The following is a 27737-nucleotide window of genomic DNA, read 5'->3' as shown; positions in this document are numbered from 1 at the left end:
AATTTCTCTCAGCTACTCAATAGGAAGATTGATTTTTTGCAATGCTCTGTATCAAGTTCTTATTGTTCTTATAGGTCAAGGAGAATAATTGAAGCTTTACCAGAAAGGGGAAGAATAGTTTAATCTTTCACAAAAAAATGACCCAGTGCCTTCTGAACTTGTACGCTTGCTTTCTCATGCTGACTTGACATCTCAAACGTTGTTGAAAAGTTCTTATCTTTCTAACTAAGCCTTCAACGAATCAAGTAAAAAGCACAGTAGACAGTTGTAGTCAGTGGTGTGCTGGTAATCATTTAACAATGACTTCTCTACAAAAAAAGATTTGTGTGTGTGTGTGTGTATGCATGTATGTTCATCAGTTTTTTATAAATTATCCTGATGTAAAGAATGTGAATAGTTTTGTTAATTTTTCTAAACTTTTGTAACTGTACCAGCCAACCTATGGTTGCAATTGACAAATATGCGTGGTCCCGATATGCATGCTGATTGATATTTTTCTTTTCTTTACACATTAAGATAAAAGTGAAACAATGAAGACCAACATCAGAACTTCAACCCTCCATCAATGATGTAAGCAACATCTTTGATGAATCAGATGCTAGTTTTAAAATACCAGACCATTTCCTCAATTTTTTTTGTGCCTCACAATGCAACAGCTGCACCAATGACACACTTTTAAGTTTAATCTGCATTAATATTTTCTCCATCACTTTCTTAAATCTAGAAACTATAAAGAAATTAATTCAAGCCATGATTTGTAGCATTGCCTATTTCTGTGATATAAATATTCTTACCGTGGCTCCTTTCAAGCTACTAATGTAATGTCACTGAACATAGAGTTAAACAGTGTTGCTCAGTAGCTTACAATCATATAGTATTGCCACTATGTAGATGCAATAAAAATCCTAAAGAGCACAGATAATAACAAAATGTATACAATAATTAGAAAGTGCTGTTTTGAGTATTTATTAACTTTGTTTTTAATACAGCTTGTTTAATTTATTAAAAAATTTATTTGATTATAATTTTATATAATTTTATTTTTAATAATGGCCCATTTAAAAACCAGCTTGAAAACTAACTGAAAATTTAACAGTCCACTATTGCAATATCAGGCGGTTCAGATGGTTGCGGCAAGAGGTTTTGTGAACTCTCTGGACAAAGGCTTAACATAAAAATTAATAAAATTAAAGCTAACCAAGATAGACTACATTCTGGGCCATAAAACAAACCATAACAAATTTAGAGGAATAGATATCATACAATGTCTACTCTCAGCCCACAATGAAATTAAACTAGAAATCAATAACAGAAAAATAACAGGAAAAATTCAAAATATGTAGAGATTAAACAACACATATCTAAATAACACATGAGTCACAGGAAAAATCTCTAGAGAAATTTTAAAATGTTTTGAAGTAAGTGAAAATGAAAACACAACTTATCAAAATTTGTGGGGTGCAATGAAAGCAGTACTTAAAGGGAAATTTATGGCACAGATTGCATATAATAGAAAAGAAAAAAGATCTCAAATCAATAATCTAAGTTTCTACCTTAGGAAACTAGAAAAAGAAGAGTAAATTAAATCCAAAAGTAAGCAAAAGAAATAGTTGGAGTGTGAATCAATGAAACTGGAAACAGAATAACAGAGAAAAATCAATGAAACCAAAACCTGGTTCTTTGAAAAGACCAAAGAAGAAAGGGCACAAATTACAAATATCAAATATGAAAGAGTGGATATCATTACAGACCCCATAGAAATTAAAAAGATAATAAAGGACTACCATGAACAACCCTATTCTCACAAATTTGATAACCTAGGTAAAACAAACTAACTTCTTGAAGGACATAGTCTGCCAAAACTTACACAAGAAGAAACAGACATTTTGAATAGGCCTATATCTATCAAAGAAATTGAATCAATAATTAATAACCTTTCAAAACAGAAAGCACCAGGTCCAGATGGGTTCACTAGTGGATTCTACCCAACATTTAAGAAAGAAATTATACCAATTTTCTACAATTTTTTTTTAGAGGATGGAAGCAGAGGGAATACTTCCTAACTCATTCTATGAGGCCAGCATTATCCTAACACCAAAACCAGACAAAGCTATCACAAGAAAAGAAAACTACAGTTCAATATCGCTCATGAATATAGATGTAAAACTCCTCAACAAAATATTAGCAAATCAAATATTAAAAAGTATTAAAAAATTATACACCATGACCAAGTAGGATTTATCCCAGGTGTGCAAGCCTAGTTCATCATTTGAAAATCAACTAATGTAATCCATCATACCAACAGACTAAAAAGGAAAAATCACATCATATCAATAGATGCACAAAAAGCACTTGATAGAGTCAAACGCCATGAAAAGTGTTCATCATAAAAACTTTTAGGAAAAGAGGAAAACTTTCTCCATCTCATAAAGACTATCTAAAAAAACCCCAACAGCCAACATTATACCACATGATGAGAAACTCTGAAGCTTTCCCACTAAAATCAGGTAAAAAGCAAGGATAGCTCCTCTCACTACTCCTTTTCAACATTGCACTAGAAGTCCTTACTAATGTAATAAGGCAAGAAAAAGAAATGTATACAGATTGGAAAGGAAGACATAAAACTGTCTTTGTTTGCAAATGACATGATAGTCTGTGCATAAAATCCAAAAGTTTCAATGAAAAAATTCCTGAAACTAATAAGTGATCATAACAAGGTTGCAGAATATAAGATTAATACACAAAAGGCAGTTTCGTTTCCATATACCAACAATAAACAAGTAGAATTTAAAATGAAAGACACAATACTATTTTCATTAGCACCCCCAAAGTAAAATACTTAGGTATAAATCTAACAAAATATGTACAAGATCTACATGAGGAAAATTACAAAACTCTGATGAACAAAAATCAAAGAAAAACTAAGTAAATAGAGAGAGTTTCCATGCTCAAGGATAGGGAAGACTCAATATTATTAAGATGTCATTTTTTCCCCAACTTGAGCTACAGATTCCATGCAATCCCAATCAAAACCCCAGAAAGTTACTTTATGAATATTGATAAACTTATTCTAAAGTTATATGGAGAGACAAAAACCCAGACCAGCCAACTCAATATTGGAAAAAAAGAACAAAGTTGAAGAACTGATGCTACCTGACTTAAACACTTACTGTAAAGCTACAATAATCAAGACAGTGTGGTATTGTCAAAAGAACAGACAAATGGATAATAGAACAGAATAGAGAGCCAAGAAATAGATCCCTATAACTACAGTCAACTGACCTTTGACAAAGGAGCAAAGATAGATCTCTTCAAAAAGTGGTGCTGGAACAACTGGATACACACATATAAGACAATAAATTCTAGACACGGACTTTATACCCTTAACAAAAAAGTAACTCAAAATGGATCATAGACCTAGATGTGAAATGCAAAACCATAAAATTCCTAGAAGATAACAGGGAAAGACCTAGATGGCCTTGGGTATGGTGATACGTTTTTAGATACAACAAAGACTTGTAATCCATGGAAGAAATAATCGATAAGCTGGACTTTATTGTAATTTAAATTTTCTGCTCTGTGAAAGACAATGTGAAGAGAATTCGAAGATAAGCCACAGACTGGGAGAATATATTTGCAAAAGATACACCTAATAAAGGGCTGTTAATCAAAGTAAACAAAGAATTCTTAAAACTAAACAATAAGAAAACAAAAAGCCTGATCAAAAAATAGGTCAAATATCTTAACAGACACCTCACCAAAGAAGATATGCAGATGGTAAATAAGCATACAAAAAGATGCTCCACATCATAGGTCATCAGGAAAATACAAATTAAAACAACAATGAAATACCACTACATCCCTGTTAGGATGGCCAAAACCAGGAACACTAAGAACATCAAATGCTGGTGAAGATGTGGAACAAAAGGATTTCATACACTGCTGGTGGGAATACAAAATAGTACAAACTACTTTGGAAGACAATTTAGTAGTTTCACAAAACTAAACATACACTTTCCATACAAACCAGCAATTGTGCTCCTTGATATTGACCCAAAGGAATTGAAAAATACGTCCACAAAGAAACCTGCACGTGGATGTTATAGCAGTTTTGTTCCTAAGTGCCAAAATTTGGAAGTAACAAAATGTCCTTCAGTAGGTGAATGGATAAACTGTGGTAATTTCAATGGAATATTACTGCAGTGCTAAAAAGAAACGAATTATCAAACCAAGGAAAGACATAGAGGAGCCTTAAATGTATACTACTAAATGAAAGAAGCCAATTGGAAAAGGCTACTCTATGATTTCACCTATATGGTATTCTGGAAAAGGCAACACTATGGATGCGAGGGATGTGGGTGGGGGTGGGGTGAGAGGATGAATAGGCAAAGCACAGAGGATTTTTAGGGAGGTGAAAATACTCTGTATGATATTATAATGATGGATATATGTCATTATACATTTGTTCAGACCTATAGAATACAAAACATCAAGAGTGAACTCTAAGGTAAACTATTGACCCTTCAGTGGTTATAGTATAGGTTCATTCTTGGTAACAGATGTACCAATTTGGTGAGTGATGTTGACAATGGGGGGGGTATGCATGTGTGGGAGTGGAAGGTATACGGGAAATCTCAACTTTGTTATGAACATAAAACTGCTTTTAAAAAAATGTCTTGAAAAATTAAAGCTGAAGACATGGAAATAAAAATAGAGTTAAAATTTTCTCCTTTCAGCTCCATTAACACTAAACTTTATAAAAGTATTGAGAGAATTCAAGTCATTGATAAGTCAATATACTCATTACCTGAAGATACAAATTATACAGTACTTTTGTGTTTCCTCCAAATTAGACATAATGCTTAATACCCAATACTTTTGTGTTCCTCCAAAATCAGCTGATTTATAGGTAAAATAGTACCAAAGGAAATTTCACATTAACATTTTCCAAAAATCAACCTTTTAATTTTCACGACACTTCAAAATTTTCAGAAATTTTCTTCAGCTGAGAGACAAAAATCATTCTAGCCTTGTCTCAGCTTTGTTTTCTGGCTGGCTTCCAGTGTAGTTACATCATGGCTGTAGCATATCTTGGTGTCAGTTCTACACACCACAAGAGCATGTTTCTGAACAAGATTTCTGAGATTCATTCTGAATTGGAGAGACTTGAGCCACATACTTTCTCCTGAAGCTAAGGGTGAAGTTATCTTCTGTTGATACATATGTACTCTACTGAGGAGACATCAATGGATACCCAGAATGAAATTCTGAAAACTCTTAGAAAGAATGGAACAAAGAATGAAGCCATATAAGGAACCAACAAATGCCCATTATCTCTACTACTTTAAAGTAATTAATGGATCTCAATTTCTTAAAAAAATCAAGTTTAAACTTCTCTTTCAAATTCTGCCACAATTTTGTTCCACTCTAACTACCCAACTTTATATCCCACCAATCTGTGCTGTAGACAGGCTAGTCTCACTCTCCTAACAATAGAAAATATTTAAACTTGGCTTTGTATTTCATGGTATTCTGTACATTTGGAAGATCCTTTTCTTCTTTCATCTCTCCCAGCAATATTTATCCATTAAAACCCAATTTAAAACCTGAATTCTTGTTTTCTTCTCACCCAAAATGATCACAGTTCACTTAAATTCAACATTTGTGTGCTAAGCAACTAGCAAGTACAGCAGAGGAAGATTTTTTAAGAGCATAATGAGTTTGAAGAACTCATGAAAAATCTACCTATAGATACTCATTAAGAAGCTAAAAGATCTAAAGTTACTGAAGTAGTTGACTGGAGATATAGCCCTATCCACTTAGAAACTAGAATAGAAAAGATGGCCTAAGCTAAGGCAAGACTATAAAGAAAGAAAAAAAGAGAAATAAAGACAAAATATACGTACAAGAAGTGGGATATGGAGCAAACAGTAATGACTGAGCAGTGTCAGGCAGAGAAGGAGAACGAGGAAAACCTGTTTGCATAAATCAAAAGAAGAAAATACCAATTTAAAAAGGAGTATATTCAAAGATGTCTAATACAGTTAAATCAAGTATGATGTAAACTGTGGATTACTAGTTCTCACCATTGTCTGACAGCAGTCTCTATCTTAGTTTCAATTTTGATAATACAGAATATTACTTGTCACTGATTCACTGGATTAGGTCTGCCCCTAATCCCACTAGCCTTGGCCAGAGTAAGACAGACCTTCCTTGCGGTATAAACATGGCTATCTCTTCTCTTCCACAGGGCCTGTGTCAGTTTCCAAAGATGAGAACATGGCGGAGTCATGATACCCCAAAACAGGTCTTCTTCAGCAATTAATTCTATTCTCCAAAAACTCTCATTGACATCCCCTTTTCCACATAACCATCATTAAAAGAACAAAGAATGTCCTTAGTTGGATTTTAATTTAATTTCAATTTAGATATGGCTCTTTCCTGTAATCTTTGGTATAATTTGGCATGTTCTATGATTTTCATTTGTCAGCATATTAATTTTTAATCACCCCTACATCACTTCAGAACAAGTAAAAACTTTGTCCAGATGAAAAAAGAATTACAGATCCTAAACCAACTCATCGCTCCCAGTCCTGCCCAAAAGAAGAAAAAACAGAAGGTGAAGGAGAGAAAAACATCCAGACATTAAAAAGATTATTTTTTTCCTTCTTATCTTATGAGTCACAAAGCTTGGTGCCATAAAACAGGTGCTTTCTGTCCACAGACTGAATGTTATATTCCCTCAGCACAGAAGCAGCTATATTTTATATTACTTATTTAAATTCTGTCCTCTGAAGTATCTTTCTCTCCCAGCATTATACTAGCAAGTACAGTTTAAGGCTATTAAAATTATATTTACTCAATTCTTGACTTACCAGAGATATTTATATCTTAAATGAAATTTTCCAAAATGCACTTTAGGAACAAAAAGGCATTCATTTTTTCAGAGCTGCCAATAGTGGGGGTGGGGGGAAGATATTGACTACAAATGGGTCATGTGGGAACTTTTTGAGATGATGGAAATATTCTCTATATTCTCTATCTTGATTGCTGGTAGTAGTTACACAACTGTATACATTTGTCAATATTTGTAAAAGTGAATATTCAAAATTTTACTATGAGTAAATTATACCTCAATAAACAAAAAGGGAGAGTAAATATGAGGATAAAAATAAAATAAAATAAAATATAAAATGGTATTGACTTTTAAAATTAGTTTCTTTCCTGAACCTCTCAGTATAGAAAAAAAGGGTGGTGGGTGGGGGGAACTGAAAATTCACCAAACTCACTTACTCTAAAAAAACTCTAAATGATATGATTTTAATTATCCTAAAAAGGTTGATAAATGTATACATCCTTACAGAATTGAAAATACAGTGAATATAGAATGTGTAAAATATGGAAACATGATTTTAAAAATTAGAAAATGTAGGATAATTCTTCAATCCTCAAAAAAAAAAAAAGGTTTGGATTTGTTTGATTTTTTTTCCCTCCATCTTTTCATTCAATTCAAATAGGCTTGTTTTTTATACCATTCTAATTTTAAGGTACTTCAAAATAACTTATAATAAGATACCTTGAAATATAATAATTCGGACAAATAATCCAAATGCATAAAATCAATGAAATAATTTCATTCACTAAATATTTTTTGAGCACCTACTATATGTGTAAGTAATGTTAGTCGCCCTTACAAAGACTATGAAGATGAGTAAGGTGATCACTGAATTAATAGAAGAGAAAAATACACACAAGTTAGGTGTTTTAAGCAAAGCTGAGCTCATACACAACACAGAGGAATGATGGATTGGTTGAAAGCCTGGCCACAAAGGCATATCTACTATGGAGGCTGAGGAAGCACTAAACATAAATAGCCCTTTAGGAAGTTTGTAAATAAAAATAGATTGAAGAGGAAGCAGAGTTGAGAGACTTTGTGTTTAGGATACAAGCTAATGAAGAAGGAGCATCAAAAAATCATCAAGAGAACAATTGTCACTGTGAGTACTGAGATCAGTCCCAAGGGGAAGAGCTGCACCTCATCAAAGAACTGGGGTATTTCTTTGTCAGAGACAAAACAAAAAAAATTAAAAATAAGATATAATATCAGTAATGTGAAAGAAGGCAGGTGTCACCATGTGATTTAAGAGAATGGCAGTTGTGCTCCTGGGGTGCTCAGGGCTGGAGTGATAATTTTAGGAACACCAAACCCTGAATTGTTTGTGGTGTCTGACCTCTATTTATAACTCAAAATCGAAATAATATTAAAAGCAAATTATTTGTAATGAAGTTCAACAAAGTTCTGATATTCTCCATGATGAACATTTTGATGCCTTATTTTGAAATACTGAATTATTTCAAAAGAAATGACGTTTACTGCTTCTGCTTTGCTGCCGCCCCAAATTCATGTTTAGTCTGTCTGTTGGTTTCCAATAATAGGGTTTCCGGCTGGTTGCTTAGGCCACGTGCTTTGTTCAGCAACGGAACAAAGTGATGGGTCTATTCCTTAATTTTATTTAGTCATTTGATTAATCTCTCAAGGTTGTATCAGACTAAACAAACACACAAGATTATGTCATGTAAATGAGAAAGGAAATGAATAAAGTGAGAAACATTACCAGAAACCCAGAGAGTCTCATTTTTAGCACATCTTTTCCCTGCACTATTTTATTCATGATAAAGCTATCCTTTTCAGTGCCCTATACACTGTGTCTGCGTTTTTGTTTTTGTCAAAGCACCTGATGAGCCAGACAAATGATTAGAAATGTACATAATGAACACAGAAACAGAGCATTCATTCCTTCACTAAAATTTTACATGCCATACATCAAGAATGGGGCATACACTGGAAAATAAAGGAGGCACATTATCAATCTTCTGGGTTTTAGAGCCTAGAAGTAAACAATGTAAAAATTATAAAAATAGAGTTCTATGAAAGAACATTAATGTATTTAGTTGTTGTGACCAGAGGAGACCTCTCTGAGAGAAGCACATTGTAACTAACATTTTACTATATAATCCTGAAGTATATTCTACCCAGCTGTTATGCCTCTTAAGAAAAATGTGTCTAAAGACCATAAGTTTTGTATCATGCAGATTGAATGTGACAGCTGGTATTAAAAACGGTGCTTAGTGGTCATGAAGAGGGTGTGTTCTGGGGTCAAACCATCGGTTAGAGGTGCTGCTGCCTGCAAGACCTTGGACCCATGATTCTGTTCTCTGCTATAGATATATTACATGCCTTGCAAATTATTGTCAAGATGAATCAGGTTAACCTGTGGAAAGCAGTTAGCACAATGCCTAAACGGAAAATATTTTATACTTCCTGCTATTGTGGTTAACATTAGGTTGGAAGGGCTGAATAGACTCTGCGAATGTTTGCTCTCAGGAGGGTGCTCTTTTTTTTTGGTAGTATTCATTGAGAATATTCCTGCTGTTGACACATTTTTTTTTAAGTATTGTTAGTAACAGATTGAGGTATAGATTTTGACTTGAAGACATTCTTTATTTCAGGTTTACTTCTCCAGAAATATCATAGGTACATTATGATTTTTAAAGAGCGGAGGTATTATACTAGAGGTTAAAAGCATGCATTCTACACCCAGGCCACCTGGGTGAAAATCCCAACATTACCACTTACTGAGTGACCTTGAAGAAAATGCTTAAAGTTTCTACAGCTCAATTTTATCATATGTAAAATGAAAATAAGAATAGTATCTAACTCATAGTATTGTTATAAGAAATAAATTACGTAGAGGGCTTAAAACCTTGTCTGGCACTTGAAAACTAGTATACCTGTTAGCTATTACTATGCTTTCATTTAATCCTCTCAACAGCTATATGCATTAAATACTAATATTGAATGAAATTGTAAGGTCGGTGGGAGGCAGGCAACTTTAGATGTTGGTCATTATTCTATCTCCAATAATTAGAACAGTATTTACTTAACAATATTAAAAATATAAACATAAATAAATACAAATCAATAAATTAAACCAATGGATGAATGAATCAATGAATGATGAATGAATCCCCATGTTCCAGATAAGGAAATTACAACTGAAAGTGGTTTGATAATTTGTCCAATACGTAGCTAGCATGTATTAGGGTCAACCTACATCTGACTATAGGACACATGTGCTTAACCACACACATTTGTGGTGGAAACATTCAGTAAAGCCTTGATCTTTTGTAGCAGGGCTCAGTTCAGGAAGAAGAGAAAGCAGATCAGGGAAATTACCAGTGCTGGAATTTATATGGTGTGGCAGAAGAATAAAAAGGAGTCCACATATGGTTTGTAGAAAATCTTATACTAAAGCATATTCCAAAACAGAATTTTTTAGGATGGTACTCTGGAGTCTGAATTCCTAATAAATATCCTATAATTCTACATTCATCAACGCTTTGGAGGTCCTAAGTAGAACATATTCCCAGCAGATTGAAATGGTAGACATTGAAGTCAGGAAGTGAAGGACAAGTCAGAATGGAACTGAGAGTGGAAAATTAAGAGAGGTTACAATTGGGAAATAAATACTAGTTTCAAAGGAAATCATAAAGAATCTCTCCAGCAACAGGGCCAGAATTATCATTATTGGTATAAGCTTGTTAAAGTGTCTTGTGATCCATCAAAAGTATACCTTTGTTACTTGAACTTTCTGTTGAAAAAATTTTTATTTCATTGGGATTAATATGAATAAATAGGATCCCGACTTTTTAAAGGGGAATTGTTATGGCATGCATTTAAGCACTCTGTGCAATGCGAAGTTTAACTTTCCCTCAAAGCTTCTGCTTCCTGGGAACTGATTATAGTGCAGTGCCTAATTCTATGGTTGCAGTGGCAATTACAGGTATCATAACTGCCACTAAGTGGCCCCAACATTCTCACATGTCCTATATAGACAAAAAATAGCAGTGTCAAAGCTCTAGTCTATACCTCACAAAGTCATAAGTATAGGTCACATGTATACAACTAGCAATTAAAGTATTTTAATATTTATTTCTCTATTATTGACTATTAAATAATAAATCTGCCTTTAAAGTCATCCTTCTTTATAGTACTCTTTTAAAATTACATGCATAAATTTAAATATAATGTAGTTATTGTTTCACAAACATATTTATTTTAGATTTGTATAATTTTTTAAATACTCAAAGGAAGTTTTTTTGATGTTCCCAAGAAATGAGCATTGAGTTTAGCAATAGTGTGCCCACAATCTTTGACACATGATACTAATTTAGTCCTTTTCTTCAGGCTAAAGAGGAAGTGCCTTTCCAATTAATAATTTAATGCATTTGTGCATGATTAGATAAATATTTTGGATGCCATGCTTAATATAAGAAATGGAAACTAAAGATTGTTTAAAACTGCTTCATAAACAACTACTAAATCTGTTTCATATACATCTATATGTCAGTAATGTTAAAGAATTCTCAAAGATATCTGTCACTTTTTTACAAATGGAATGCTTCCAAAATTGATTTTAAAATGCTTAATCAGCTCATTTTATTTAATCTAGATATTTGTCTACTTTTTCTTTTATTTAATGTTATATTGGTAAACATTTAATCTTTTATTCTAAAACATCTTTTCTTGGCTATCTGATGCTTTATGCTAGCTATCTATATTTTACCTTCTTCCAAGTTTCCAGAGAGCCTTTGGCTACTCTGCTTTTCACTCAACAATTTAATGATGCTGCTCTCATGCAAGTTAATACTAAATCTGATATTTTTCCAAGTCATAATTTTTTAAATGATTGCCTGTTCTAACAACTTTGCCCTCACTTTATTTCCAAAAAAATTGCAGCTTTCAAAGTTAAATTTTTCTGTCTCCTTTCATTTTTAAAATTTTACATTATGCAACATACTTATAAAGTCAGAAAATAATTAGATACCTTGTGTACTCAGCACTAAAACAGATGTTAACATTTTGTCCTATTTGCTTTAGACCTTACCTTTCTAAAAGAATATGAAAACAAGAAAATGATACACAAACAGCTAAAGCCCTAACCAGAATCTTTCTCCCTCACTCTCCCCAGAGGAAGGTGTACAACATTTCCCTGCATGGTTTTATACACTTACTACATATATATATTCATAAACAATGTATACTATTATTATGTCAATATTTGCATGAATCTTACCATACTCTGAATCTCTTTCTGCAACTTGTTTTTTTTTTACTAATATTATGTTTTTAAGACTTTTTATGTTTATGTATGTAAATCAAGTTTATTCATTTTAACTGCTGAATAGTATTTCATTATATGAATAAACCACGATTAATTCATTTCCCTACGGAGTGACAATTAGATTTTTTGTGTCTGTGCCATGACAAACAGTCCTGCAATCATTATCTTTGTATCTGTCTCAATGAGTATGAATTTCTCCAGGGTAGATCCTGAGAAGTATAATTTCTGACTCAGAGAGTATGCATATCTTAAATTTTATTAATTACTGTTAAATTGTTCCCCAAAGTAGATGTACCAGTGGTATATACCACCGGTGGTATATAACAATTTCCTCTACTCCACTGTCTTTTCAATATTTGTCATTACCAGATGGAGTAATGCTTTCCTAACTGATGGATATGATGCAATGCCACCTTCTTTTGATTTGTATTTTCCTAGTTACCAGTTAGGCTGAGCATCTTTTCACATGTTTATTGGCCATTGGTCTCTATCTCTTGTAATTTGCACTCTCATAATTGTTTTTGTTGGGTTGTCTTTTTCTTATTAATGTGTAAACATATTTTAAATAGATATTAGTCCTCTGTTACCTGCACAAATGGAAAATATTTTCTGACACTTTGAACATTTTTTTAAAAAGCACTTGTTTTTTCTATTTGTCATGCAAAAGCTTCATTTCAAACATCATTTTTTTAATGTTTGCTATGTGTTATAATATTCCTTGTGCATTATTTAATTTTTGGGAATAGTGTTAAAAGTGTTATTAGATTAATACTGTTAATTTTGTTGCTCAGATCTTCAGAATTATTGATTTTTTACCTATTTATCTATTAATCATGATGGAGGTGTATAAAAATCTCCCATTATGATGATGATGATGGCCTTCTTAATTTCATCTTGTACTTCTACCATTTAAATATGCTCAATCTATGCTTAGAATTACAGCATCTTTCTGGCAATAGACCTTTTTTATTAGGATACATTAACTCTAATGTTTATGGCAATGCTTTTAACTTTCAAATATACTTTGTCTGATATTATATTTATACCAGCTTTGTTTGAATCTCTTCAATATTTCCTGTCTCCATTGCCTCTATGTTGTCCTTCTGAAATTCTGATTAAACTGGAATTAGACTTTACCACTCTATCCTAGATATATTTTAAGAATTCTTTCATATTTTCCATCACTTTGTTTCATAAGGGGATTGTTTTTCAGATGAATCTTTATGTTTACTATTTCTCTCTTGTATTGAATTCTAATTTCAATAATATTTCTTATTTCTAGACGTTATATTTGGCTCTGTTACAAATCTCTGTTACTTTTTGTTATATGTTCTTATGTAGTCATATTTTTTATTCTCACATTTATTTCTTTTCACTCATTAAAATACTTCTCTTAAAATTTATATACAATATCTTCAGTCTTGAATAACTTTGAGAATTTATTTATGCTGCTTTGTATGTCTGTACTCATATTAACTTGCTTCTTTAGGAGTTTAGTGTTTTAAAATTGTGAGCTCATATTCTTTGTAACTTTATCTTTGTTGGCTGGGGTGAAGATGTATTCCTTGAGAGAGGATTTGCATCTGCTTCTGCTAGAGAATACTACCAACCCAGGGGTGCTTGAAAACAAATAGAATATGAGATATTTCGGGGGCCCCATGCGTGGTATGTTTTCTAGCCTCAAATTCACATAAGGGACAGATTCTAGCTGGTAATTTTCAGGGGAGACTTCTTTTTCTCTCCCTCAGGCAGACTTAAAGCCAAGATAGGTAATTCTCCTTACCTTCCTCCTTTGTGGGCAGGTTTCTAGTTTATTTATTTTTTAACTTTTTGATTTCTACGGCACACATAGAGGATGGTGCTTTCATGCAAATGTCTTCAAGCTTAGACATAGTTCATGTAAATGTCTGTAAAACAACCAGAGAAAAACAACAAGTAGGTTTTCAGCACACAGTATGAGCAAAGAGGTGAGCATAATAGTCTGTGAAGCCTTGGCTGTGCATGACACTGGTTACAAGTGTGGAGTAAGAAGAGATTTAGGAGAGAGTTCAAGGTACTCAAAAACACTGAAAGCCAAGTGAAAGAGGCTGCTATAAACATAGCTTGTATATTCCTTGCATAGTTTTAAATAATTTGTGCCAATATTTAAAAGTCAAGGGATTAATTAAAAAAATATAGAACTCCTTCTGTTTTGAAAAATCAGAGTTATGGCATTATAGGTTTCACTTTGAAAGCAAGCATTAGCTAGAGTTGAGTGAGCATGTCTGCTTTGGACAAGCCATATATCCTCTCACCTAGACTGCCTGCATCATCGGTATTACCTGGCTAGCTTCTTCAGGCACTTGAGTTTATGCCCTGACCTATATTAATAATGGCTCTATCATGTGATGGTTGAAGAAGACATGGACCTTGATGACTATGGAACAGAAAACAAAACAAAATCTTACTAGGATACTGATTGGCTTTCCCAAGACTAAACATATGCGGTTCCATTTTTGAAGGGGCAAGATTATACGGGGTGGAATTTCTTGCCTGTTTACATACTAGGTCCCACATTAAGGGTATGATTTCAGAATGTTCACAATGCCCGATATTAGCCCAGAAGTTATAAAGCATGTATACCCATAAACAGAAAATGTGGACCAGGCCAAGTAACAACAAAAACATAAATCTTTCAAGGTGCCTGTTAATGCCAAGGGAAGAGAGAGTTCTACTCACAATGAGTTAGGAATTGCATTGGACCCACTTATAACACATATCCCCAAAGAGTGATTTAAGAACCTGTAAGCGAATTTGTGGTTCAAAAGTTATGAGCGACAAAACAAAACAAAACGTGAAACTTATGACCACTACTTGAGACATCTGCAGAGGAAGAAGGATCATCAAGTGAAAGCTGGGTCTGTGAGAGCATTAAAGTGAAGCAAATGTTCAGTGAACAGTTTGAGGACTGAAGAAATTTTGCAGATGATTGATTAAGAATTTGAGCAGAGCAAAGTAGGAAGTATTGCAGGAAGTGGGAACAGATGAAATGTAGGGCAAAGATGGGTTTCTATAAGAATCAAAATGAGATACATACAGGATGATCTGGTAGTTTATGCATTCTTATGACATCGTAGGCAGAGATAAACATCCTGGTGGGTTCAAACTTATGATTATTGGAAGGTAAGGATAATAGGACACTGGGGTGCCCTCTGATCCTTATAATAACGTTGAGGATGCCTGAGAGAGCAGATTGATCTTTCTATCAGAGGATAGAAAGTTTAGGGAGCTAGTTTAATTTCAGTGCTTGGGGCTTGCTTTCAACCTTGTTAGAAGTAGGATCGCCGTATTTTGTGTAAGCAAGAGAGCACAGAGGGTTAGAACCACTGAAATATAAAAAAAACTCAATAGACATGACAAAAAAATATTTATTGATATAATTCAGGAAATTTTCCCTAAAATAGATAAATTCTGAATCTTTAGATGATTATAAAATGCTACGTATCAGAATATTTTATACAGATCAATTAATATAAAGACATTTTCTGGTTATTTAACCTAAGGCTATAGACAATTCTTCTAGTCATCCAGGCAGCAAAAAGATATTTTCCTACCAAAGGAAAAAATTCAGTCTGACTTCAGCCTTCTCCAAAGAAAATTTAAACAAAGAAGAAAATTGAGCATTTGTCACAGAATTTCCAAGGTAAAGAAACTGTGACCCAAGGACTGCATCCAGCCATAGTGTCATTTATTGTAAGAGCAACAGGCAGGTATTTTTAAAGAACTCAGGAAAGAATTCAGGAAATGTAACACTCATGATCCCTTTTGAAAATACTATTCAACAATAAATTGTAGCAACTTCAGAAATAATTTATGAATAAAGAATTCAGCAATGGAGGAGCTATGTTAAAAGGTTTGTTTCTGAGCTTTGAAACCTATTTAAATAGACTATAGAGAGTATGCTACTTTTTACAGTTGGTTTTTGGAACTGCTTTGAGAGAACTGATGTATATTACTTGAAATGTTCCTTAATAAAATCCCTTTCTATCAAGAGAACAAAGGACAGGCCTTGATCAGACTGAAATATTCTTTGACAAATAGCACCAATTTAAAATGAAAAGTATAAATTTGGGAAACATCATGAAAAAAAGCTTCTAAGTTTACTGGTTATTTTTTTCCCCAAAAGGACACAAAATCAGCAACAGTGAAATTCTGGGAAGACTCTGGAACCAGATAAAACAATCTTATTAAACATTGAATCACGGTTAAAGAGCAGTTACCCAGCAACCAACGACCTCATCATTTCCTCCAAATCTTCCACAGTGCATTTAAAAAAAAAAAAAATCTCATAAAACTAGGACAGACTAAAAAATCATGGAAAGAGGTGGGAAATGAGGAAGGCTGAGGGAAGGGGAAACAATTATTATTTGACTGCAAATTTGATCCAGATACTCAAAGGCTGCACAAGGTCAAGCCCTTCAGGCCACAAAACACATGAAATATTCTTATACCTCAGTCATCTGAAGAGCAGTCAGTAGAAGAAAAACAAGTGACACTGAGGCTTTAAAATCTACAGTTAATAAAGGAAAGTCACAAAACATTGGGACAGAAAAGAACCTGAGGCTCCAAGTCCTTCATTTGGCAGGTGAGCTAACAGACTCAGGAAGGTAGTGTAGTGGGTCTATGGCCTACTACATACAAGTGCTAAGTGAACACCTGGGTCTCACTCCTGGGCCACTGTTCTTTCTACCAACCATACTGTCTCACGCTGAATACAGGTGTGGTTAAGTGGCAGCATACGTCATTAAGTAATTAACTAGTTAAATCTGGCTGTAATATCAGTAACTCTCTGTTCTCCTTAGAGAACAAACATTTTAATAATACTCTAGCAAAAGTCACCCTTCACTGGTTTTTCTAGGCTCTGTTTATTTCTGAAGCTTTATAAAATCACTGTTTCCTCATGGCCACAAACACATTGTCCACTACTTTCACATCAAATTGATAACAAGTCTTTGGTGTAAACACTCTGGCAATCAAAACTTGAAGCACACTTGGCCTTGGTCTTAAGCATTGAATATCTGTCTGGGAATTCAAACGTCTTTAACTGAGGCGATCTAGAGTCCTATCAATTTCTAGCATTACCGCATCTATTAAAATATTGTCCTACCAACAAAATTACTTTGTGTATACAATATCACTGAATAACTGTCTTAGTCAGTTTGGGCTGCTAGGACAAGCTTCCACAGATTGGGTAGCTTAAACAACAAACAGTTATTTCTCTGAAGGCTAGAAGTCTGAAATCAGGGTGTCAGCACAGTTGGGTTTTTTGTTAAGTCCTCTGATGGCTCTTTCTTGGTGTGGACATGCGGGCGGGGGGCGGGGGGAGGAGAGAGAGAGGGAGAGAGATCTCATATCTCTTCCTCTTTTTACAAAGATGCTAATCCCACCATGGTGCTTCATCCTTATGACCTCATCTAAATTAGCTTCTAAAGCCTCCACCTCCAAATACCATCGCATTGGGGATTAGGGCTTTAACATATGAATTTGGGGGAGACACAAACCTTCAGTCCACAGCAGTTATAATTTCTCTCCTCCCACAACCAAAACCCCTTAGGATCAATTGGACACAGATGTATACTGGGTTGGCCAAAAAGTTCGTTTGGGTTTTTCCATAACATCTTACAGAAAAACCCAAACAAACTTTTTGGCCAACACAATACTTTTTATAAACACTAGAGAAATCACTTTATTTCTAATAGGTTAATTTAATCTTTCTTGAAAATTGTTTTGAGTTAAGGAGTGGTTGCTAAACCGAGTAGAAAAAAAGAGTGCTCTAGGTAATGGCATATGGCTTGTAAGAAATTGTGACGTTGGCAGAGAATAGGTTAAGACACCATTACTCTGTGCCTGGAATTGTGCTAAGTGCTTTATATAGGTTATTTCATTTTAATTAAAAACCTATAAAATTGGTTACTTTATTATTGCTATCTTGCAGCAGAGGAAATTCAGGCTTATAGAATTTGAACCCATTCCCAAGGTAAATCTAACAAGTCATAAAGCCAGGATTTGAAGCCGGGATTCCTGAGTCCAGAATTAGGCTCTTAAACACCTCAGAATATCACATTGAATAAATTTTTGCCCTTGGAGTAAACTTGGTTTTTGAAAAGACAGGTTCATATTTGTTTTACCTTAGCATTCACTAGCATTCTGGATTTACTTTCCTTTTAACAAAAATTTTAATGAATAAGTAACACATTTAAAAAGCTAGTAATTCAACTCACCATGGTTTTCTGAAGACATTTTTAAAATGTGAAAACGTGTGTTTCTTTTAGCTTTCGTTTTAGTAAATATTATCCATTTAAGACAGCACAGAATAGAGTCTGGCTTATGTATACATATCCATTAATGAAACACTGCAATGGGGAAACTTTTCAACTAATAAACCAACAGCACAGAATTATCTGAAATAGAAAACAGAATTTAATGTCTCAAATTTCTATATGGTATTTTGAATTTTAATTTTGTACTGAATTAAAGGAAGCTCACATGTGAAAGAAATAAGAACATGTGACTGTACAAAATTTTTGCAAAAATATTAAATCTGTAAGTTCAATTTTGTCGTATTCTGTTAAGCACATAAATGACAATCAGGAACACTTAAAAACAAAAAAAAGTATACACCAGTCATTTTGAGAAATACATTTGACTAAATAATTCCCAATTTTTATTATTTTGGAATAAATAAAAAATGAGAATATTTATAACACACTTTTAGTGATTTTGAGACAATTATTTTCAGTTTCCCAGAAAGAAAGCCTTAACAAACCACTATTCAGAAACATAGCATTGTACTTATTTTTATTTCTTCTGCCTACATTGCAGCACCTCATAATATCCTCCCTGACAAAATAAAAAAATAAAAATCTCAATTGGCTTTTCTTAAGGCACCCAGAGATATACAAAAGTGGCAAGATGAGCTCGTTTCTTCATTAAGATCTGAAATGCTTTTACTGACTTCTGGGAAACACTCGTCATTCCTCAAAGATCTTCGCTCCTGCTATGCCTCTCTCCCAGACATCACTCCCATTTAATTTTTGATGACTTCCATATATGCTTAGGTAATTTGACTGAAAACCTGGTCTATAAATTCCTTCATAGCCTCTTTTCCAGCGATCCCTCAAGATCATTCCCTCCCCTGTCTTTATCAATCACTACAAATTCTCCAGAATCTCACTTTCAGTTGTCCTGATCTCCAATCATTACTTTCTCTCTGCTCAGCTTACTCTCTGTAATACGCTAAATCCAATGATCCATCTGCTACAGGGGCACCTGAAATCTATTGATACTGCCACCTGTCCATTAAATTTCATGGGCAATCATTATTATCTCTTCTTTGCATACATCTCAACTCCCATCCCCATCTCTTGTAGATCTGTACTCATTTGACCAAATCCTACCTGTAGTTAAATTCAATTACCTAGCTACTCAGCCCAGTACCCATGCAACTGAATGTGAAAATGAGAAAAACAGAAAGTTACTGAACACTTGAATTCCAAATCCCAGATGAGCTTTTAGAGGGAATTCCCTGACAGTCCAGCGGTTAGGACTCCACCTTCCACTGCAGGGGACACAGGTGCAATTTCTTATCAGGGAACTAAAACCCCACATGCTGCGACAGAGCCAAAAAAAAAAAAAAAAGTTAACTTTCAAATCCCAGGTAAGCTTTTAATGACACCTATACAAACAATGACCAGCATCAGTACACATAACTCTGCCTTCTCACTTATTAACCCTGAGTAGAATAACTGCCCACACTCATCTAAAGCCAGTCCTTCCACTTATGTGCTAGACCCCATCTTCTTTCTCAAAGACATCCCTCTAGCCACTTCTTTCTCTCCTACATCATCAGTTCCCCTTTCTTCCTCCCTCCTCTCTTCACCTCTTCCTGGATCTTTTATTAAAATACAAACATTCTTTTATTTCCCCCAACCCTTCCATTTTTTTAAAATTTTATTTATTTATTATTTTTTGGGGGGTACACCAAGTTCAGTCATCTGTTTTTATACACATATTCCCTCCCTCCCTCGAGTCTCCCCCCACCCTCCCTCGAGTCCCCCCCACCCTCCCCGTCCCAGGCCTCTAAGGCATCTTCCATCCTCGAGTTGAACTCCCTTTGTTATACAACAACTTCCCACTGGCTATCTATTTTACAGTTGGTAGTATATATATGTCTGTGCTACTTTCTCGAAACCTTTCCATTTTGATAGGGTGTTTTGCTTAAAAATCTCATTAACAGTTTTCTTCTATAGTTGGTATTTAAATCGCCACATATTTTGGAAGAAAGTGTCTCCATCTCACTTTTGTGCAGGTTTAAATGAGTTGGTTGAAGCTAATAGGGAACATGAATTATTGACAAATGAAGATCTCTATCTCAAAAGGAGATCTTAATAAGATGATATATTTATAAAATCATGTTCTGGCCCTACCTTTCTATCACTACATCATGACTGGAGTGTAACTTTAACAGCTGACTACCTCAAAAGCAAGGAAGAAGGAGAAATTGCGCAATCTGCTGGAAGAATGTTTCCATATGTGTCCAAATAACAATAGTACTATAATAGAGACTGCCCCTTTCTTCAAGTTAATAGGGACAGCTCCTTTAATCTAAGAAACATCACCAACAAAGGATGAGGATTCCAGCAGCAAGGCAAGGAAGTTCCTCAAGATAATGCTGTAAGTTCCTGCAGGCTAAGGACACAGGATGAAATGAAAACATAGTAAAGGATTTACTTCTAATCACAGCTGCCTCAGTTAAGTTGTGAACTTTAAGAGCAATCAGTTGGACAGATCATTTCCTGGAAAATGATTTCTATTTTTTGACAGAGCATTGGTTGGTTTGCCACTCATATGAATTACGTTGCTTCATAAACTCATTAATGCCAACAGAATTAGCCTTCCATGGGAAATGCTGAAGGAATCACTATAGTTCAGCTGAAATTTTAGAAATGCCTGTATGTCTTCTGTATTTTCAAATTATTTTATGCTTTTCCATTATTTTTCCAAGTTTCTTTAATGGCAGGTTAAGTCTATTAGATATGTATGTTCAAGACTGAAGTCACAGGGACTTACCTGATGGCGCAGTAGTAAAGAATCCACCTCTCAACGCAGGGGACATGGGTTCCATCCCTGGTCGGGGAAGATCCCACATGCTGCAGAACAACTAAGCCCGTGTGCCTAGAGCCCGTGCTCCACAACAAGAGAAGCCATCACAGTGAGAAGCCTGTGCACCACAACAAAGAGTAGCCCCAGCTCATGACAACTAAAGAAAGCCCGAGAGCAGTAACAAAGGCCCAGTGCAACCAAAAAATAAAAATAATTTAAAAAAAGACTTAAGTCACAAAGAACAGATCCATCTAAAGGGACAGATGCTATGTAAATAGTTAAGCAGCATTCTTAAGACACTACCTCCATATGTTAGCTTAAATGTTTGCAAATTAAACTAGATAGAGTTTCTGTCTGAATATTATCACTAAAATAATTAACAAAAATCCAGTAATAACCAATATTCATTAAATGGTTTGTCATTCTCATGTAAAACTTTAAAAATAATTTTTATTTGGACTCTCCATTGCTGTCAGTTGACAGTCCAAACTTCTGCACATGGTTTAAAATCACCTGACCTCCATTTGCCTCTCTCACTCCCTATCTTGCCATTTTCTGGCCCAGTTCCCCAAACTTAATGCTCCAAACAAAATGAACTCATTTTTACTCAGCAAATATGCCACGTTCTCTCTCCAATTCTGATTTTTGCATATTCTTCATCTGAAAAAAAAAGGTTCCCTCTTCATTTTACCTAGTTATCTTTAAACTCATACGGGTGTCACCACCTCCCAGAAGTCTTCTCCACTCCTCTTCCCGCATTTATCCTAATATACTGTAGTTGTTATATACTCCTCCTGCATGTATCTTAATATCTGGTTATCTGCTTATCTGCAAAGTCCATATGCTCATCATATGGTCTCTCTTTCATCATTGCAGTCTTAGTTCCCAACATAAAATTTTGTGACAGATTTCAAAATCTACAAACTGCCACAGACATTCTCTCATTTGATCATCACACCTTTGTGAATGGGAGAAATAAATGTTATCATTATCACATCAGTTTTCAAATGAGAGCCTGAGATTCAGGGAGGTGAAATAACTTGCCCAAGAGGAGACAGACATAAAATGGCAACAAGAGTTTGATTCTAGATCTTCATATCATAAGTCATACACTCTTTTCATGTAAATGGGATCCAATTCCTAACCTAACCACACTGTCTAAACATGAGTTTTCAAAGCATGAGTGGTAAATGTACAAGTATGCATCAATTCCTGAAAACTTATTAGTGATTTCAGAAGTTGACTAGCACTCACTAGCAATGGTACTCTAGTGAGGGTGAGACAATCCAAAACTGAAAGGATGTTCGTTCTGCAAAAACTAAATCAATTGTTTTCCCTGAGTAGATAAAAGTTAGTGTTGTGTTTATGAATCTGGCCTGTGAAGAGAGGGACTGTCTGTGCCTTTGCTGGGCTATTAAATAAAGCATCCACTGCATTTGACATCAGCTTTTGAAGGGAGGCTGTGTTGTACTCCCTTAACCCTCCCCACCAAATATGCCTTCTGTCAAATTCTAACATTTCACAAACTCACCTTATTCCATGAAAAAAGGAGAAAGTAAAATAAATGGCAGACAAACAAAAATGTCACAAATATAATGGCGTTAAAAATCACAGCACTAGGTAAACCAAAAAAGGTTGAAAATGGCTAACAAAAATCCTCTGTCCAGGTGTTGTTTTATGATTTAAAATAAGGTGATATTTATTAGCCAAAGACAGTTAGAATGTTGGTTTCTGCACAGAGAAATTGATATAGAAAGGTAGACTTTTATCTGTTTTGAGCATTCTTTCCTTCAACCTACAGGGTTTAGCTCTGTGTACCAAAATTTTTGAATCAGTGTAGAAGATTCCAAGAAGTTCTGGCAAGAGGTGCAGCTGATGTAGAATCAGGGAATGCATAAGGCAGTGGGGGTAGATATCTATACCCCTGTACTTCATGTCAAATACTATATAGTATGGATAACTTAAGAAACTGCTCCTGAAAAAACTATACAGATATTCTATGCACTGCATTTTAAACCCTAAAATATAAAGAATTAATAAGTGAAGTTTTGTTATGTAACCAGTGCAACAATGCTTTCCCTGGCATGGTTTTTTTTTTGTTGTTGGTTTCTTTTGTTTGTTTGTTTGTTTGTTTTTTGTATTTCATTAGGTTGGGTATATCGCATTGAGGTGACACGGATTCCAATGACCCTCCAGCACCAGGATGTGGTGGTGATCACACAAAAGGAAGACCAGCACAGAGTACAGAAATGTTCTTAAACTTGTGACTGGATTTTCTGATCCCATAGATATCCAATGTATTAATATAAACTCTGGGATTGGAATCCCAGCTTTATGTTGCTCTCTTAAAATCATAAAATTGGGAGAATATCAGAAAAAGCAAAGTATTTAGAAATCGTCTAATCTTCAATCTTCCCTAAAGAATAAAAATAAAAAGAGGTCTCTGGCTAAATATGTATTGGAAATTATGCATGCCATACCATGCTCTGAAATTCTCAAAATATTTTGCTATGTTAGAGGTTCTATGAAAATTTTCAATAAAGAAAGCTTTCTTCCTCACTTTGTGTAACCTAATCTTCTCCCTTTGACTCACTTAATGCCATCTTTAGCACCCTATGAGGATATACTTGGAGAAGTGCTGACCTAGTCTTACCCTTTTCTGATATTTGCATCCAAGAGAACAGTCTCTCGCACTGCTACCGCATTCTTCTGAAATGCTGAAGAGCTGTCTAGTTCCTCCTGCCTCGTGGCAGGACAAGACAGCCTGTCTTATGAGAACATTTCAGCTCTGAGTAGATAGAACAAAGTGTCTCCAGTCTGAAATGCATGCTTTTCTCATTCTCTAAATCCCTATCCAGAATTGGCTCGCTGAGAATCATGGATAGTGGTAACAATTGTTTGTTTGGTTTATTTTTTTGGTTTGTTTTTCACCCAGTAAGCTTCCTCATCTCCCTCCCTCTGGGAACAGAACCTGCTTTCCCCTACTGTAGATTCAGTTCTTGGCCCATCATGTTCTCTTTCTTCTTGGCAGCTGTAATGGATCCAGCGATAAGCACATCACAAAACAGGGCTAATTAGGGTCCTTTTGCAAGATTAATACATGAACTTTGGGAAAGAGGAACTCTCTCTTTCTACAGAGTTCATTAAACTAGGAGGATACGATATCTATGGCTCCTGGTCAAGTCCTTCTCCAGCACAGGAAGAGAGCCATGAAGCCAAGCAGAAATAAGAAATAGAGACAAAAAGAGTCAGGTTAAGTTGGGTTCCTTGTTTTCTCATGCCTGAGAACCTGAGTTTCAAAACACACTGTGAAAAACAGACAGATGCTTCCCAGTATAATATCCATAAATAATTTCAATTAAAGACCATTTAAATAAAGCCTATTATTAGGGACACCCTTCTTTACAAGGCCTAAATTATCAGTGCATAACGTTGATTATGAACAGAGCTCTTGTATACAGAAAAAATTTGAATGTAAATTATTTCTGTATCATACTTAATTTTGCAATTAAAGACAGTTCATTTTTCAAAGCTTAAAAACAGGCAAAGGTTTCTCTTTAATTATTGTATATTCTACTATCTGGATTTGGTAGTCTTAGGTAATTATTAAAATTTGCAGTTGGGATCAACCCCAAAATAGCAGGGAGTCAATGTATTTGCCTGTGAAAACTCCAGCACTTTGAGTTCTGCTGTGTTTGGTGGGGAGGAAATGTGAGGAATGGAGTTCTTTATTCTGACTTCTTTACAACATCCTTCATTAAACACTCTGTACAAGACATAGAAAAAAGTGTCCCCTTGCTCTCTGTTCCTTTCTTGTTTAGCAAAAGTCGTCCTCAAAGATGTTATCAACTGAACAGAATGTTTAGTGTCTGGAGCTTTAGATCAGTGAGTCAAACATTGCTACAATTAAAATCAAAATGCCATGCTGGCTTGAACTCCTAGAGCTAGCTCCACTCTGATAGAATTTAAGAAGATAAGTGGCAGAATGCCACGACATGTATGCTCATGTCCTGATGGATGTGCCCAGAAATGTGTTTAGTTCTTGGGTTCCTTCCCACATGGCACCTCCTGCTGCAATTTATTGACACCAGATGTTCTTTGTATCAGTCAAGACTTGTAGCAATGTCTATTTAAAGTTAAATGGAATAATTGAAGCCAGAGCATCATACTTTGAATGAAGTAAATCAAAGCACATCACAGTCATAAAAATGCAGACTAGGGAAAGCATGAATGAGAGAAATTCATTATAAAAAGAAAGCCAGACTAATAGAGACCAAAAAGCTCTGATTAAAATTTATCATCTCACACAACACTGATAGAAATCAATTGGTAACCGGTCAGAGCTCTGACGCCAGAATTAGTGAGCATGGCTCACTATATAAATTAGGCAAGAATCTTTTGTCATAATGACCTCCTTCTCCATGACAGCTCATGGAAAACAATTCTTCACTTGAATCACTGTAGGGATCAGATGCAAAAACTCTAGTTAATGTTAAGAGACATGGACCTGAAGTCTAATCATTTTACTAACATAATGCTTTAGACAGAGGTTTTAACAAATCAAGGCTCAACTAATGATTGATGGTAGGAAATGGAGACATGTTTTAAAGTCTTATTTAAAAGAAAACTAAGACAGGAAGGACAGTGTGATTAGAAAAGCTCAAAGCCAACCATGAACCATGAGCATTAATAAATGTGGATTTTAATAGGTACAGGTCTGGCAGCCAGCAGACAGCAAGAACTTTGATTGAAAAGAAATGAGAACTTTCAGTATTATTCCTACTAAATTGAATCATCAGTGGCAATCATAAATAAACCAAATTGTAATAGTAATTTAAAGTACAGAAATCAAAGCTATTAAGACTAAAATAATAAAGTACAAGCATGGCAAGAACATATTTTAAAGAAGTTAACTGATGTTTTCCTTTTTTAAATTTTTTCCAGGCATTTTTCCTCTCTGTTTCCTCATGCAGGCAAGTCCCTGACTCTGCATTTATCATTTCAGCTAAAGGATGTCACAGGACACAAAGCAGAGGGAGACTGTTGTCTCTGCCTTTTGTGCTCCAAAAGTTTAAATTCCTTTGAAGAAATTTTAAGGATTTAGAATAAAATGTATAGCAAAAGTAAAGGAAAAGGGGGGTGTTTTATGCCCACTCTCCTAGGTGGAAAGGAGAAGAGAACAGATGGTAAGGAAGTAATAAAAAAAGAGACAACATAGTTTTTGAGAGAGGGACCCAGTACCCTAATTTCAGAGCTGGATGCTCAGAGTGGGATTGGGGAAAGCAGCAAACCATGAGGGAGAGTAAAGAACATCTGTGTAATGGATCCGGACAGAGCCCTGGACAGACATTGGGAGTTTCCATCACCACATCATGGAATAAAAGCTGTAGGATGATGTCCATGCCTTAAGTGTGACTCTGATGTGGAAGAGAGATGCCAATAGACTGGAAGGAGCCTTGAGGACAGGAACATGGGTTGACTCAAGAGGAATCTTAATTCCTGAATGACTAAGAACTAAATAGGAAAGGGCTATGCAAAAATATCTTAGTACCACACAAGCCCTTGGAACAACCCCTTAGCGATCCTGCAGAATGAAGTCTTGATATAAAAATTAGGCTGTGATATAGAAAAACGAATTATTTGTATATTTAGGGTTAAGTACTCATATTTTTTTTTTATTTTTTTGGGGGTACACCAGGTTCAATCATCTGTTTTTATACACATATCCCCGTATTCCCTCCCTTCCTTGACTCCCCCTCCTCGAGTCCCCCCAACCCTCCCTGCCCCAGTCCTCTAAGGCATCTTCCATCCTCGAGTTGGACCCCCTTTGTTATACAACAACTTCCCACTGACTATTTTACAGTTGGTAGTATATATATGTCTGTGCTACTCTCTCACTTCATCTCAGTTTCCCCTTCACCCCCCGCCCCCTCCCATACCTCGAGTTCTCCAGTCCATTCTCTGTATCTGCATCCTTATTCTTGTCACTGAGTTCATCAGTACCATTCTTAGATTCCGTATATGTGAGTTAGCATACAATATTTGTCTTTCTCTTTCTGACTTACTTCACTATGTATGACAGATTGTAGTTCTGTCCACCTCATGACATATAGCTCCATCTCATCCCTTTTTAGAGCTGAGTAATATTCCATTGTATATATATGCCACATCTTCTGTATCCATTCATTTGTTGATGGGCATTTAGGTTGCTTCCATGTCCTGGCTATTGTAAAGAGTGCTGCAATAAACATGATGGTACAAGTTTCTTTTGGGATTATGGTTTTCTTTGGGTATATGCCCAGGAGTGGGATGACTGGATCATATGGTAGTTCTATTTTTAATTTTTTAAGGAACCTCCAAATTGTTTTCCATAGTGGCTGTACCAACTTACAGTCCCACCAACAGTGCAGG

Source organism: Hippopotamus amphibius, chromosome 5 (genome assembly GCF_030028045.1).
Source record: "Hippopotamus amphibius kiboko isolate mHipAmp2 chromosome 5, mHipAmp2.hap2, whole genome shotgun sequence".
In the NCBI taxonomy this organism is placed as follows: domain Eukaryota; kingdom Metazoa; phylum Chordata; class Mammalia; order Artiodactyla; family Hippopotamidae; genus Hippopotamus; species Hippopotamus amphibius.
Note: the sequence above shows the minus strand (reverse complement) of the source record.